The sequence below is a fragment of the Lissotriton vulgaris genome, chromosome 8 (genome assembly GCF_964263255.1).
Source record: "Lissotriton vulgaris chromosome 8, aLisVul1.2, whole genome shotgun sequence".
NCBI classification, from domain to species: domain Eukaryota; kingdom Metazoa; phylum Chordata; class Amphibia; order Caudata; family Salamandridae; genus Lissotriton; species Lissotriton vulgaris.
In genome coordinates this window covers 906217057-906231358 of record NC_141696.1, presented here as the reverse complement: position 1 = coordinate 906231358, position 14302 = coordinate 906217057, and positions in this window count along the sequence as shown.

Here is a 14302-nt window from a genome sequence, read left to right as displayed (position 1 = left end):
TTAATTTTCTTTAGCACTCTTGAAACTTCACAACAAGCTTCTCCAGGTAGCTTGTGATATTCCAATTTGTTTTCATGCTCCACAGGTAACATAAGTAAACAATGTAATGTAATTCCTTTAATGTTGTGTGCTGCTAACCCAGTTGGAGCAGTTACAACACAAGACAAATGTGACTCAGTTGTTTTCTCTAGATAAGTGGTGATTACTTTAAATAAGAAACGTTTTCCTGTTACAGCTTGTCCACTCACATACATTCGGATAGGTTGAAATGATGTGCATGTGCATTCTTTCTTTTCATGAAAAAATCAATGGTCAATCTGTTGTCTTACTTGCTGATATATTTCTTTCTGTTCAACATTTAGTTCTTTGTCCAAGTTTGCTACAACCGGGGCCATATTCTTGATCAGATATGGACATTAAATATCCTGATTTCAGCCCTAACTATTTCGCTCTGCACATGGTCTGATCATTCCCTGCTCGCCTTCTCTTTGGATTTGAGCCTTGTTAAAACACCTCCCTTCCCCCAAAACACCTGGGCAAGGAATTGGAATCGAGTTGACATTCCGTCTTTGTGCAACTCGTTAACTACCACCTGCCCTGATCTGTCGGGTTCGGCCCTACACACCCAGGCTACCACCCTAGATCGCTGGCTTACCAAAGCCTGCAACCTAGTGGCCCCTCTGAAGCGGATTACCATCAACCGCACCCACAATGCCAACAAGTGGTTCAGCCCTGGCCTTAAAGCCAAGAAACTGGAGTTACGACAGGCTGAACGAGCTTGGAGGTTAGCATACTGCCCGACCCACAGACAACACTATATTACCATCCTTAGTGAATATAAAAAAGACATCTTGGCAGCCAAGACAGAATACTTTTCGGGGCGTATTCTAGCTGCGGAAAGCCCGCCACGTGAGATTTTTGCCACCGTCCACGAGCTGGCATCATCGGACAGAACCCTGCCTAAGATCCCCCCTTCTCAGGCCCTATGTGACTCGCTTAACAAGTTTTTTATTGAGAAAATAGTTTGCATTAAAGCCAATATTCCTCCCCCTTCACCTACCTTCATTGACCCCCAACCACCTGGCAATAATCTGTCTCTTACCCACGTTCCTCAGTCAAAGGACAGGATGCACACCTGGTATTTCATGCTTTTTTAACTTTATCCATTTTTTTTCATGAGTGCGTGCAGACTGGTTTTTAGTGCCATGCCCAGAAGGCACTGAGTAGATTAACAAATGAAATTATGGGGCGTGCATCACGCCCCGCCCAATCGCACAGCTAAATTGCGCCACCTTGGCGATAATGTAATCCTCCATAATAATCCAAGTAGTCTTTAAATTTCAACTCATTTAGTCAACACTTTCTCAACTTTTTGTCAACTGTTTTATCCGAATCCACACGTATAGTGTAAATGCCATTTCCCAAACTTCTAATGTTCCAGCTGTGTCCATCCGGACCTCTTGAAAGAACACGAATAGTGCAAAATTCATAAAAGGCAGCGTTTATTCAATAAAATACCCAATGCATTTCGGGCATAAATGCCCTTCTTCGGGGGTCACTGTGAATAATCAGAAAACACATAATCACCAATTATTATTTGTCATTTAACATCTTTAGTTTCTACATGATGCACAAAAGTGCTGTATTACATTGTGACCCGAGCCCATTTCCATCATGAACCCCTTTCTTTTCCATAGAAACTGGTTTCCCCTTGTCCTCGTAGCTTGCCACCATCTCAAACTCAAACATTTGCCTGATTTTAACCCTGCTTTTAGTTTTATCCTTCCACAGTCCTCAACCCTATCTGCTACCTATCATTATGCAAGCAATACATTTCTACAGGGGGTAGAAACGGAAGGAAGAAGGGAAGCTAACGGAAATGTATTGCTTGCATAATGATAGGTAGCAGGTAGGGTTGAGGACTGTGGAAGGATAAAACTAAAAGCAGGGTTAAAACCAGTTTCTATGGAAAAGAAAGGGGTTCATGATGGAAATGGGCTCGGGTCACAATGTAATACAGCACTTTTGTGCATCATGTAGAAACTAAAGATGTTAAATGACAAATAATAATTGGTGATTATGTGTTTTCTGATTATTCACAGTGACCCCCGAAGAAGGGCATTTATGCCCGAAATGCATTGGGTATTTTATTGAATAAACGCTGCCTTTTATGAATTTTGCACTATTCGTGTTCTTTCAAGAGGTCCGGATGGACACAGCTGGAACATTAGAAGTTTGGGAAATGGCATTTACACTATACGTGTGGATTCGGATAAAACAGTTGACAAAAAGTTGAGAAAGTGTTGACTAAATGAGTTGAAATTTAAAGACCACTTGGATTATTATGGAGGATTACATTATCGCCAAGGTGGCGCAATTTAGCTGTGCGATTGGGCGGGGCGTGATGCACGCCCCATAATTTCATTTGTTAATCTACTCAGTGCCTTCTGGGCATGGCACTAAAAACCAGTCTGCACGCACTCATGAAAAAAAATGGATAAAGTTAAAAAAGCATGAAATACCAGGTGTGCATCCTGTCCTTTGACTGATGATTTAAAATTCGATGCCCAGAACCGGGATAGCACCCGCCTGCTACAAAAAGATCAAGCAGCAAGACTAATGGAAAGCGCAAAAGTCCACACGGTTGAAACATCATTGTGGTTCATTAAAGAAGGCATCGAAATACAAAGGAACGTTCTTCAATTTTAACATTTAACTTGCAGACACTGATTATTACATGTTGTATACAGGGTAATTGACTTTTAATTAAGAAAGTGATCCATATTGTTAATTTGAACTCCAACGAATGGTATTATGGGAAATGTAGTTTCTTAAAGCATTATCATCTGATGCGAATCACAGCAGCGCCGAGATGGCGGGAGAATCAATTCCAGCGGGCCAATTGGGAGGTTAGAGGGATGGGTTAAAAGTAAGAGGGAGAATGGCGAGATTAACATGTTCACGGAAGGTATGTTGAAGATGAAGCTCTGATACGTCGTTTGGCAGGTATGTGCATAATCGTTAGGTTGAGTGGGTTTTCTTGGGGGGTGAAAGGTGAGTGAACTATTCAGTCAGGTTAAAACAAAGAGTAGATCATTGCGTAAGTAGTGGTAGACAGAGGGTGTAAGAAGAGCAATGTGAATGCATTATTTAAATAGGGCGAAATGCCAGGGGACAAGCATGCAGATTTAAATGCAGGGAAATTAGTATGAAAAATGTGTAGACTAAAAGTGAAGCACTGTTTACGGTAATTAAGTAGAAACTGATTGTTTTTGGTAAACTACAGGGGGTAGAAACGGAAGGAAGAAGGGAAGCTAACGGAAATGTATTGCTTGCATAATGATAGGTAGCAGGTAGGGTTGAGGACTGTGGAAGGATAAAACTAAAAGCAGGGTTAAAATCAGGCAAATGTTTGAGTTTGAGATGGTGGCAAGCTACGAGGACAAGGGGAAACCAGTTTCTATGGAAAAGAAAGGGGTTCATGATGGAAATGGGCTCGGGTCACAATGTAATACAGCACTTTTGTGCATCATGTAGAAACTAAAGATGTTAAATGACAAATAATAATTGGTGATTATGTGTTTTCTGATTATTCACAGTGACCCCCGAAGAAGGGCATTTATGCCCGAAATGCATTGGGTATTTTATTGAATAAACGCTGCCTTTTATGAATTTTGCACTATTCGTGTTCTTTCAAGAGGTCCGGATGGTTACAGCTGGAACATTAGAAGTTTGGGAAATGGCATTTACACTATACGTGTGGATTCGGATAAAACAGTTGACAAAAAGTTGAGAAAGTGTTGACTAAATGAGTTGAAATTTAAAGACTACTTGGATTATTATGGAGGATTACATTATCGCCAAGGTGGTGCAATTTAGCTGTGCGATTGGGCGAGGCGTGATGCACGCCCCATAATTTCATTTGTTAATCTTACCCACGTTCCGGCACTGACGAGAGAATCCCTGCCCCCCCTACTTAGGCTCTCCAGCTGACATTTGCCCGGCCCGTATTCTCCGTCAGATTTTTTCTGATTGCCCATCTCCTGCCCTCACCCTTCTGAATGATTCCCTCACGCATGGCACTGTCCCTGCCCCCTTCAAGACCGCCATAATTATCCCTATACTAAAAAAGCCCGGGGCGGATCCTGCCTCCCCGGCAAACTATCGCCCTATATCCCTTCTCCCGTATTTGGGAAAGGTTGCTGAGTCCCATGTCACCCAGGTGCTTAGCTCTTTTATAGAGGATAGCAACTACCTTGGACCCTGCCAGGTGGGCTTTCGTCCTCGCCATTCCACCGAGAAGGTGGTTATCTCGGTCATGGACCAACTCAGGGAGGGGCTCGATACCAACACCTCCCAGACCCTCGTCCTCCTGGATTTGTCCGCCGCTTTTGACATGGTGGACCATTCCATTCTTCTGTCCCGTGTCAATGCAGCGGGCATAGGGGGACAGATATTGGCCTGGCTCGACTCCTTCCTGTCTGACCGCATGCAAGCAGTCCACCTGGCCGAATTCTCTGCCCTGCCCCGCAGGGTGCAATGCGGTGTCCCTCAGGTTCCTCTCTTTCCCCTCTTTTGTTTAACCTTTACATTTCCCTCTTATTTTTGCACTACAACAAATGGAGGTCACAGTGTACAATTACGCTTATGACCTCCAACTCATTTTTAATTTCTCCTCCCCTACATCAGGTATCACTAGCTTCCAGTCCGTCATGCTGTTTATCCGGGATTGGATGAATGCGAACCATCTTAAACTCAACCCGGATAAAACAGAGCTGGTTCTAACTGGTGGCAGTGGTAACCCTTGGTCCCCCTCGTTTTGGCCCCCTTCTCTTGGCTTACCCCCCACTCCTTCACATTCAGTTAAGACCCTTGGCATCACACTCAATCATCACCTTACACTCCACTCCCTTATTAGTTCTGTTGTTTCCTCCTGTTTCTTTACCCTGCGTATCATTTGGAAAATATCCCGTTTTTTTTTCTCCCCCTGCACTTAAACTCATCTTAATGGCCATGGTCCTATCTAAGATTGACTATGGAAATATTATTTACAATGGTGTCCCCGCTTATGCACTTCAACGCCTTCAACTGGTGCAGAACCATACAGCTCGCCTGGTATATGGCCTATCCAAATCCCATCAATCCTCTCCCCTGCTTATTGCTCTACATTGGCTCCCTATCAAACAACGGGCCCTCTTCAAACTTGGAAGTCTTACATTTCAGGCCCGGGCGGGCACGGCTCCTGCCTTTATCAACTCTGCCATCACCAACTACTGCCCTCCCAGAGATCTGCGCTCGTCCACCAAATCTCTTTTTGTCATTCCCCGCTTTAAGAAAAAAAGATCGGGAGGCCAGAAATTCTCGGTCCTTGCTCCCACCTTTTGAAATACACTCCCGCCCCCTGTTAGATTTTCCTCCTCCTATATGGAGTTTCATTATATCTTCTTGAGCTTGATGCATTGCTGTTTCCACCTCATTCATGGCGAATGCTGCTTCATTTTCAACAATTGGTTGTCCTAGTAGATCTTGACTCAGTGGAGCAGAACCATGACTGTCTTGAGAACTGTCTCTAGCAATCTCAGCTGCAACAGTAGCTTCTTGATCAGTTTCATGATTCAACATTTTCACATAATTAGGAAAAATAGTGCATTCTATGGTATCTTTACAAGCATTGAAGGAATCTTCATAGCTGTGAAAATCTCCAAGTAATTCCAATTATGAACGCCACGGTTTGAACAGTTGCAAAAGGGCTAAATAGTAAAATTTCCTTTCATCATGAGTGTCACAACTCAGTTTCCTATGATTAATCAAATTTCCTCTAGTTTGTTTCACCAAACATCCTTCAGAACCAATCACTCCATATTTTCCATCATTAAGGTTCTCTGTAGTATTCCGTTTAAAATTGAAGTTTTGCAGCACTTCATAGAGACCCATGTTCTCAAGATGATGACTTTTGGTTGGATAATATGTGTCCAACATATTTGTTTTCCAAATATCTGTACTTTCTGGATCTTTTTCTGCTATATTCAATTTCTTGTACAGATTTAAGTACTCGGTTTCGCATTGCAGCAAGTCCTACTCTCACCCAAATGATTCTTCTAGATTTGGAGTATAGACTTGCAGTTGATAACCAATCTGAGCATTCATATGCTCAGATTTTTGGGTGGGATAACATCTTCAAACTGAAACTGTATAATTTCTTACTTAGACTCTTCTCGTGAGAAATCTCTTCCCACATTTCTTCAAATTCCGTCTTTTCTGATTTTATAATGGAGGACGTTACATATCGAGCAACAGCAATGGAATTGTCCGCAACGTACTGAATATCCATGTTAGCATTCCACATTGACAGAATAACCGGATTGTAATTATTTATGTATTTTGACTCTTCGCTTCTTCTTAAATTGTAGGTATTCTTTTGAGACTTTCTTGTGATGGTATGTTGCATAACAGACATAAAACTGTTTACTCTTCCTTTAGATATTACAGGACATGGAAAACCAGAATGACATTGGCATAAAACTTTTCCTTAGACTTGGATTTTTGTCTACAGTATTTTCCACAACAATGGCTTTGGAATAATATTTGGCATATTCTTCAATAAAAGACAAAACAGTATCATCTGAATCTGTTCCGAATTTCGGGGCATCCTTTATCCATATCAGCATATGTATATGAGGAGCACCTCTTGCTTGATACTCCTTTCTCCAAAAGAAATCCACAACTTCTCCAAGAGGAGGATTTATTTATTGTAGATAAAAGACCTCATAGCTTCAAATCTATGATTGAAATACATGTATACATTAACAGGATCCAAAGAGCACAATTCTCCTGGTGTCTTGTATTCAATATTTTTTATAATGGAATTTGCATCTCGAAGAAATTCAAGTAAATCATCCCAAGTGTACTGAGCACAGCTTAGGGTAAGGAACCATGGAGGAGTTCCTAAGTTCCTTAGCATACATTTAAGTTCTCCATGACAACAGTACCAATATTCATTAGTCCCAGGCTGACAAGCCATCAGAATAATCAGCTGAGATTCTAAATGATCCTCTCTCTGGTAAACTTTATCCTTAAAATCCTGTGCAGATATATTTCGCAGATGTACTCCTGTTTTCAATATGTGATTGACTGCATATGAAAGACCAAACAAGTCACTTTCAAACAAAAGATGAAATATATATGGGATACATTGTCCAAATCTTGGATCTTCTGCATACAAATACAATTTTGTTGTCCGGTATTCAGATGCAGGAATCTGCACAGGTCGTTCATCATATCATCCTCCTTTTCCTGTTGGGAACAACTGCGAAAAACAACGAGCTTCCAAACTTTCTTCCCATACACTCATGGGACTTCCCTTAGCTTTTTTCATTTGGAATAACTCAATAGTATTCCCCATCACTTCTTTTGAATGAAGTGGATGTACACTGTAATGTTCATAGATTTCTTCACTTTTGGACATGTGCACTTTTTCAATTTGTCCACTTGATGTTTCAGTATCTTCTGCTAAAAGTATTAATTCTTCACCCATATACACATTTTTATAGTACTCATTGTTTTTTATCAAATTCAAAGTCGCCTTTTGCACTTTCCTGACATCCACTAACTCCTGCCAGATTGTCGTACTCTTAGTAGGCAAGCCATTATCTAGATTGACTAGTGGTTCATTTTCTACACACTCTGCACCAATAGTTTCAACATTTTTCTTTAAATCTAGAGGTAAATAAACAACTCATCTTTTTAATCCTCTCAATAAATCTGAAGGAGGCAATTTACCTGTTTTAGGCACCATACGAACAATAACCTGAAATGGGTGTACACAATGAATTAGAATAGACTCATAGGTATTTAAATCTATCAATTCTGGAGGAATAGTAACCAACTCTAGAATATTATGGACAGCTCTAGCAGGCATTTTATTCTATTCTAATTTATTGTAACAATATTTACAAATACGCTGATCAGAACGCAAATCGAAACAATTCTCTACCAACAAATAAGATGCAAATTCCTTCCACTTATCAATATTTTCTCTTTCGGTTTTTAAATACAGATCAACAATCCGAGTCTGATTTTTATAGTGAGTTCCCCTGCAAAAAATACAAGAATAATTTGGCCTTTCACCTGAAATCCCCTTAAACTTTGTAATTTGATCTTCAACATTTGTTGTAGTAGTATGCTGCACATTTTCCTATATTAATGTGTCAGTTTCTGCACTCTCTTGTTCAGGACCAAAGTAACAGAACTCAATTTCATCACAAATCTAATTCACATCTGATACTGATCCACGCAAAAGAGCACTGTTCAACTCATTTAACATTAGTGCTGGACTTTTTGCATAATACAATCTTCTGACCAATTTTCACATTTGAGTATGATGTACTGCTAACATCCTGAAATGGTGAAAAACACTTTGACATACTTTCCCAGAAAGACAAGCCAGAGAATGACCTTGCAAACCAGTATTTTTTCTTACTCTGCAAGGGTCTAGTCCTTGCAATATCTTAATCTTTAGTTTAACAGATTTTTTATTATATGCTCGTAAGAAATCACATAAAATATCAATAGATTCTTGTCGTACACTACAAATTCTACTGCAACCCCTAGTGTACACTGGGGCTTTAGGACGTCTGCCTAGAACTTCATCAGCTATCACTTCTTCTGCATTTCTTGGAGCCATTTTCTCTTTCTCAATTGGACAACCATTTTTAACCTCATAAGCTCGACCACTGGTATCAACTGCATGAAACAAATCATTGGTCTGAAAATAACTCTCTTCAATAAAGAAAGGCTCAAAACTTGAACTGTGTTTCAATACACCCAAAAAAAATCACAAAAATTAGTTCTATTTATCACTCTTTTACTCTTATTTTTGGCCTTCATTAAATGGATTGGTTTATCTAGTGATCAAATTCTCTTTAAAACTAAAATAAATAGTTTCCTTTTTACTTCAAAAGCCTTTTCAACAATGGATTCAATATGCTTCTTCTTTTTATAAAATGGCACTCTTTTTCTATATTTTTTCATCTCTTTCAGCAAATTAAGGACCACTCTATTCTAAAAACAATTACGTATTTCTTTGTACTGATTTTGCCTTCTTTTACCATACTTCAAATCTTTTCCATGTACATTTTCTTTTTTTACCATTCCAGTTATTGATTTTATTTTGCCTAGTGGAATCATTGTCATTAGTTTCCACATTCCGCACACTGTTTGTAGGCTTTGAAAGTTTTTTAATGAATTCCTTGGTTCTCGTACCAGAAGATTTTTTCTTTTTACCCACATGATGTTGGTCATCCAAAACTTGTTGAATTTTCTGCAAATAATTGTCCTTTTTCTGTCTTTTTCTCTTTCTTGATTTTTCAGGCATGAAAACTTTATTTTAATGATGATAAACAATATCTGTAAAAAATAAACATAATAAATATATTTTAATACATTTATAAATTATAATTTTCTATTACTATACAAACACATTCTATAAAAAAAAACATTCAACCACTTTCTTTTGTAATCACTCATTAAAATTATAATTCAAGGTGTAAAGATAACTGAATATGTGATTACACGTCTGCATGTGTAATGGACAAGGATTTGTACCAGTGTGAATGATTAGTACATGGTGCTGAAAGGGTCACTATGGGAATGTAAGAGTAGTAACAAGGTGTTTGCTGGAGTGTATGGCTACTGACTGGGAAATTGTATGCCTAAAACACAAGCGTAAAGGTGGTTAGAGCACTACATGCTTTGGGCTAGATGTAGATAAACGTGAAATACCAATTCCTTAATACCGAATTTTACTGATTCGGTATTAAGGAATCAGTTGCTCCGATGTACGTAAAGATTCGATAAAAATTACCGAATCAGTAATATTCGGTAAAAAATAGCGATTCAGAAGGTTTTGGTAAAAAAAAAATAACGAGACCCTAATACCGATTCATAAATAACCGAATCCAATACCAAATCGGTAAATACTGATTCAGTAATTTAAAAATTCAGAATTTGTTGAATCAGCCAATGCTGTGCATCCCAATTACCTCCCAAAGAGGAAGTGGCCACACCCAGGCAGCTGCACTGAACCTGGAGATGTCTTTGAGGCAGGTAGCTGAGCAGAGGAGCCAGGAGCAACACAGCCTTTTTTGCCAAGAAACAAAATTTGCAAAATGGCAAACCAGGAAAGAGAGAAGGATGGAGGTGAACGAAAACAAAAACAGAAGTTTAGTGAAAAGGAGCTGGAGCTCCTCATGGAAGCAGTCAACAAGGACCATGAGAAGATGTTTGGCAGGCAGTCCCTTCATGTGCCAGAATCGCAGAAGAGACATATCTGGCTTGCGATTCAGAGCAAGATAAATGCCATTGGGGTCACCCAGCGCTCCATTGAGGACATAAAGAAAAGGTGGTATGACCTGAGGAAGACTGCGAAGGCGAGGATGGCGGAAAGGCAGAGGCAGACTATCAAAACTGGTGGAGGGAGGAGCAGAGCACCTGCACCAACAGCCCTGGATCTTATGGTGGAGTCCACCCTCCAGCCGGAAAGTGTGAGTGTGATAGGTGACGCAGACAGCTCTGCCAGAGCTGCCAGCAAACAAGGTAAGCTTCATGCATAGCATGCTGTGCACCCCCTCCCCAACCTTAATCCCCAGAAAGGCATAGGTACTCCCACTCCAGTCCATGTTTCTCCCATAACCTGCAATGCATACAGACGAGACATCATGCAGTGCAGCAGAGGGGAGCAGAGGGAAGGCACCCAGGCCAGAGGGGAGGCATCAAGAGGAGGAGCAGTCGCCTGCAGGGCACACAACCCCACCACCACCAGCACCACCGTCTCCATGCCCACCATCACCACAGCTCCAGACAACACCGCCATCACCAACAACACCATCACCACTGCCACAATCAAAACCACCACCACAGTCAGGCAGGAGGCTGCAGTGGCCACCCTCCAGCAGATGGAGGTGTCAGAAGAAAAGAGCACAGGGGGCCAACAGTCCACAGTGGCTGAGCAACAGGGAAAGATCTGAGTCCCCATAAGAGCCTGCCCACACATCCTCAAGGCGCCGCAGGGCAAGGGCAGTCAATCTTTCAATCCCGGGCCAAGGTGACAGTGTGTTCGCTGGGCTGGAAGGCAACATGCCGAAGGTCCTGGGCCTGCAATGGAGAGCAATGCGGTCAGTGCAGTGGGAGATGTCACACATGAATGCGCACATGCATCGCATCGAAAAGGGGATCAGTGCGATTAATAACACCATGTCTGAGGGCATGAGTGATGTGGCGTTGGCTGTGAGCCAGCTCTGCACCAAGTTTGAAGAGGAGCGCCTGTCTAGGTGCAGGGAGAGGCAGAGACTTGATGTATACACCAAGGCTGTGAACCGCCTGTCCAGTGCTACCTCCCTCATGTGCAGGAGCTCTATTGCCATGCAGGAGGAGATGGCACACTATTGTAGGGATGTGGCTAGGGGGATGGTCACAATGACCTCAGCACTTGAACTGCTGCAAACTGAGAAGAAGGCCACTACAGCAGAGGGGGGACAGTGAGGAGGCTACCAGCTGTAATAGCATTACCCCCTCTTCCACCGAGACCAGGAGGAGCCGCGAACGCCACAGCGCTGCCCAGGAACATACTGGCAGTGCAGACAGTGGGGCCAAGGAACGTGGCAGTGCAGCACGTGGGTGCAAAATATAAAGCCAGCCATGGTTGTACATTAATGGGTGATGTAACCCATGGGTGTATGGAGACTGATTCAGATCTTGGTGGTGTGCACTGGTCATTAAACGCCATCATGCAAATACAGTAACTGGCTATGTCTCCTTACTCACTCAGAAATGGTTGTGCGTTATCTCAGCCTGTCTCCGTCTCCCATTCGGTGCATGCTGCCACACCAGCTGTGCAGGGCTCTGGCAGAGGATTGAGTCAGTTAGTTCCACTGTTGTTCCTTTCTTTGTGGCAAGGTTATGCAGCATTGCACATGTTGCTAATATTTTGCAGCAGATGATGGGGCGGTACTGACTGACGTGCACCTCCACTTTTGTGGAGGCAACGGAACCTGCTTTTTAGCAGTCCAAAGGTGCGCTCCACAACGTTGCGCGTGCTTTTATGTGCCACATTGTATCTCCTCTCCCTTGGGGTGGATGGGTTGAAGTATGGTTTTAGTATGAATGACCGGAGGGCATATGCGCTGTCTAATGGGAAAGAAAGCGCCATTATTTTGGGTCACCAATACGTTAATCCAAGGTATACATCAGGGTGTGTCACATTGATTTACCTAGTAGGTATTCTTTTCTGAATTCACCAGCAGCCAGACGTGTATAGATCCCACTGTTCCTGAATGTGTAGGAGTCGTGGGTACTCCCTGGGAATTTGGCCACAATGTCAGTAATGATGAAGTTTGCATCACATATCACCTGCACGTTGATGGAGTGAGTTGATTTGCGGTTGCCGTATATGTATTCTGTAGCTGCAGGTGGGCAGATTGGTATGTGGGTCCCATCGATGCAGCCTTTAACATGTGGGAACTGTGCCTTTTAGTAGAAATCCAGCTTGCTCTGCTGCTGCTCTGGCTGTGTGCTGGGGAAGCGTATGTAGTGATGCATTCTCTGCATCATGGCGTCCAGAAAGGAGTTGAAGAAACGGGACAGGCAGCTCTGTGACACACCACCTGCTGCGGCTATCACACTCTGGTAACTTCCTGATGCCAGGAGGTGCAGGCAACAGAGTACCTGTACATGGGTGGGTATTGCGTGCGCCCTTGGTGTCTGATGCTCCAGGTATGGTTGCAGGTCCTGTATCAGGTCAAGGATGGTGTGTAGGTGTAGCCTGTACCTGTCATGGATTTCTGACTCAGTCATTTGGAACAGTGTGACACGCAGTCTGTACACATGCTCTTCCCGTCTCCAAATCCTCTGTCCTGATGCTCACAAACGTAGCCCCCTTGCTATGACGTAGAGGGCCACCATTGTGTTCACACTGTTTCATTTTGGGTCTGTTTTAATGCACTGCACCTGATTACCACCTGCTCTGGGTCAGTGGTAATTACGATTCTTTAACACCGAATTTGGACAAACTCGGTATTACCGAATTTTGCTACATCGCATTACCAAATTTTTACAGATTCGTTATTTACCGATTCGGTATTTTGAGGTTTCGGTGTTCACCGATTGGTAAATAAGGAATCAGTAACTCTTTTACTTTAATTTACCGATTCGGTATTACCGATGGCATTCGGTAATACCAACTTCGCACCGGGCTAAATACCGGTCAGTAATGCTGGAATTTACTGAATTTCAGCATTACCGACTGGTATTTAGCCACCTACATCTAGCCCTTCGTGCATAGAACTTTAAAGCAGTCCATGTCATAAGGCCTGGTTTCCTGCATGAGTACATGGATAGTGACTGAATGATTAGAGTAGTAGAAGGAGAGACACTGGTTAAATGTATAATTGGTTGAGTTTAACTTTAGTGAATTGATAAGTACATGGTGCTAAAAGGGTCACTACAGGAGCGCAAGGGCAGTAACAGGATGTTTGCAGCACTAGGGAATTGTAGGCCAGAAACAGAAGCGTAAATGTGGTTAGAGCACTACAAGCTTACTGCATAGGACTTTAAAGCAGTCCGTGTCGTAAGGCCTGCCTCACTGCATGATTACATGGATACTGACTGAATAATTAGAGTAGAACAAGGAGAGACACTGAGTAAATTTATAATTGGTTGAGTTTTACTACAGTGAACAAATTAATACATGGTGCATAAAGGGTCACTAGAAGATTGCAAGGGCAGTAACAGGGTGTCTGAAGCAGTGTATGTAAACTGACTGGGGAATTTTAGGCCAGAAACACAAGTGTGTAGGTGGTTAGAGGAGTACATGCATTGTGCATAGGAGTTTGTACCAGTCCAAGTGCTAAGTCCCTGTATCACTGCATGAGTATTTATGTACTGATTCAAACATGACAGTCCTACAAGGAGAGACACTGGGTGCATTTATAATTGGTTACGTTTTTCTTCAGTGAATGAATTAGTGCATATGCTGAAAGGGTCACTATGGGAATGTAAGATTAGTGACAGGGTGTTTTGCTGGAGTGGATGGATACTGACTGGGAAAGTGTACGCATAAAACACAAGCTTAAAGGTGGTTAGAGCACTACAAGCTTAGTGCATAGGACTTTAAAGCAGTCCATGTCCTAAGGCCTGGCTTACTGCATGAGTACATGGATATTGAATGAATGATTAGAGTAGTAGAAGGAGAGCCACTGGTTCATTTTATAATTGGTTGAGTTTTACTTCAGTGAATGGATTAGTGCCT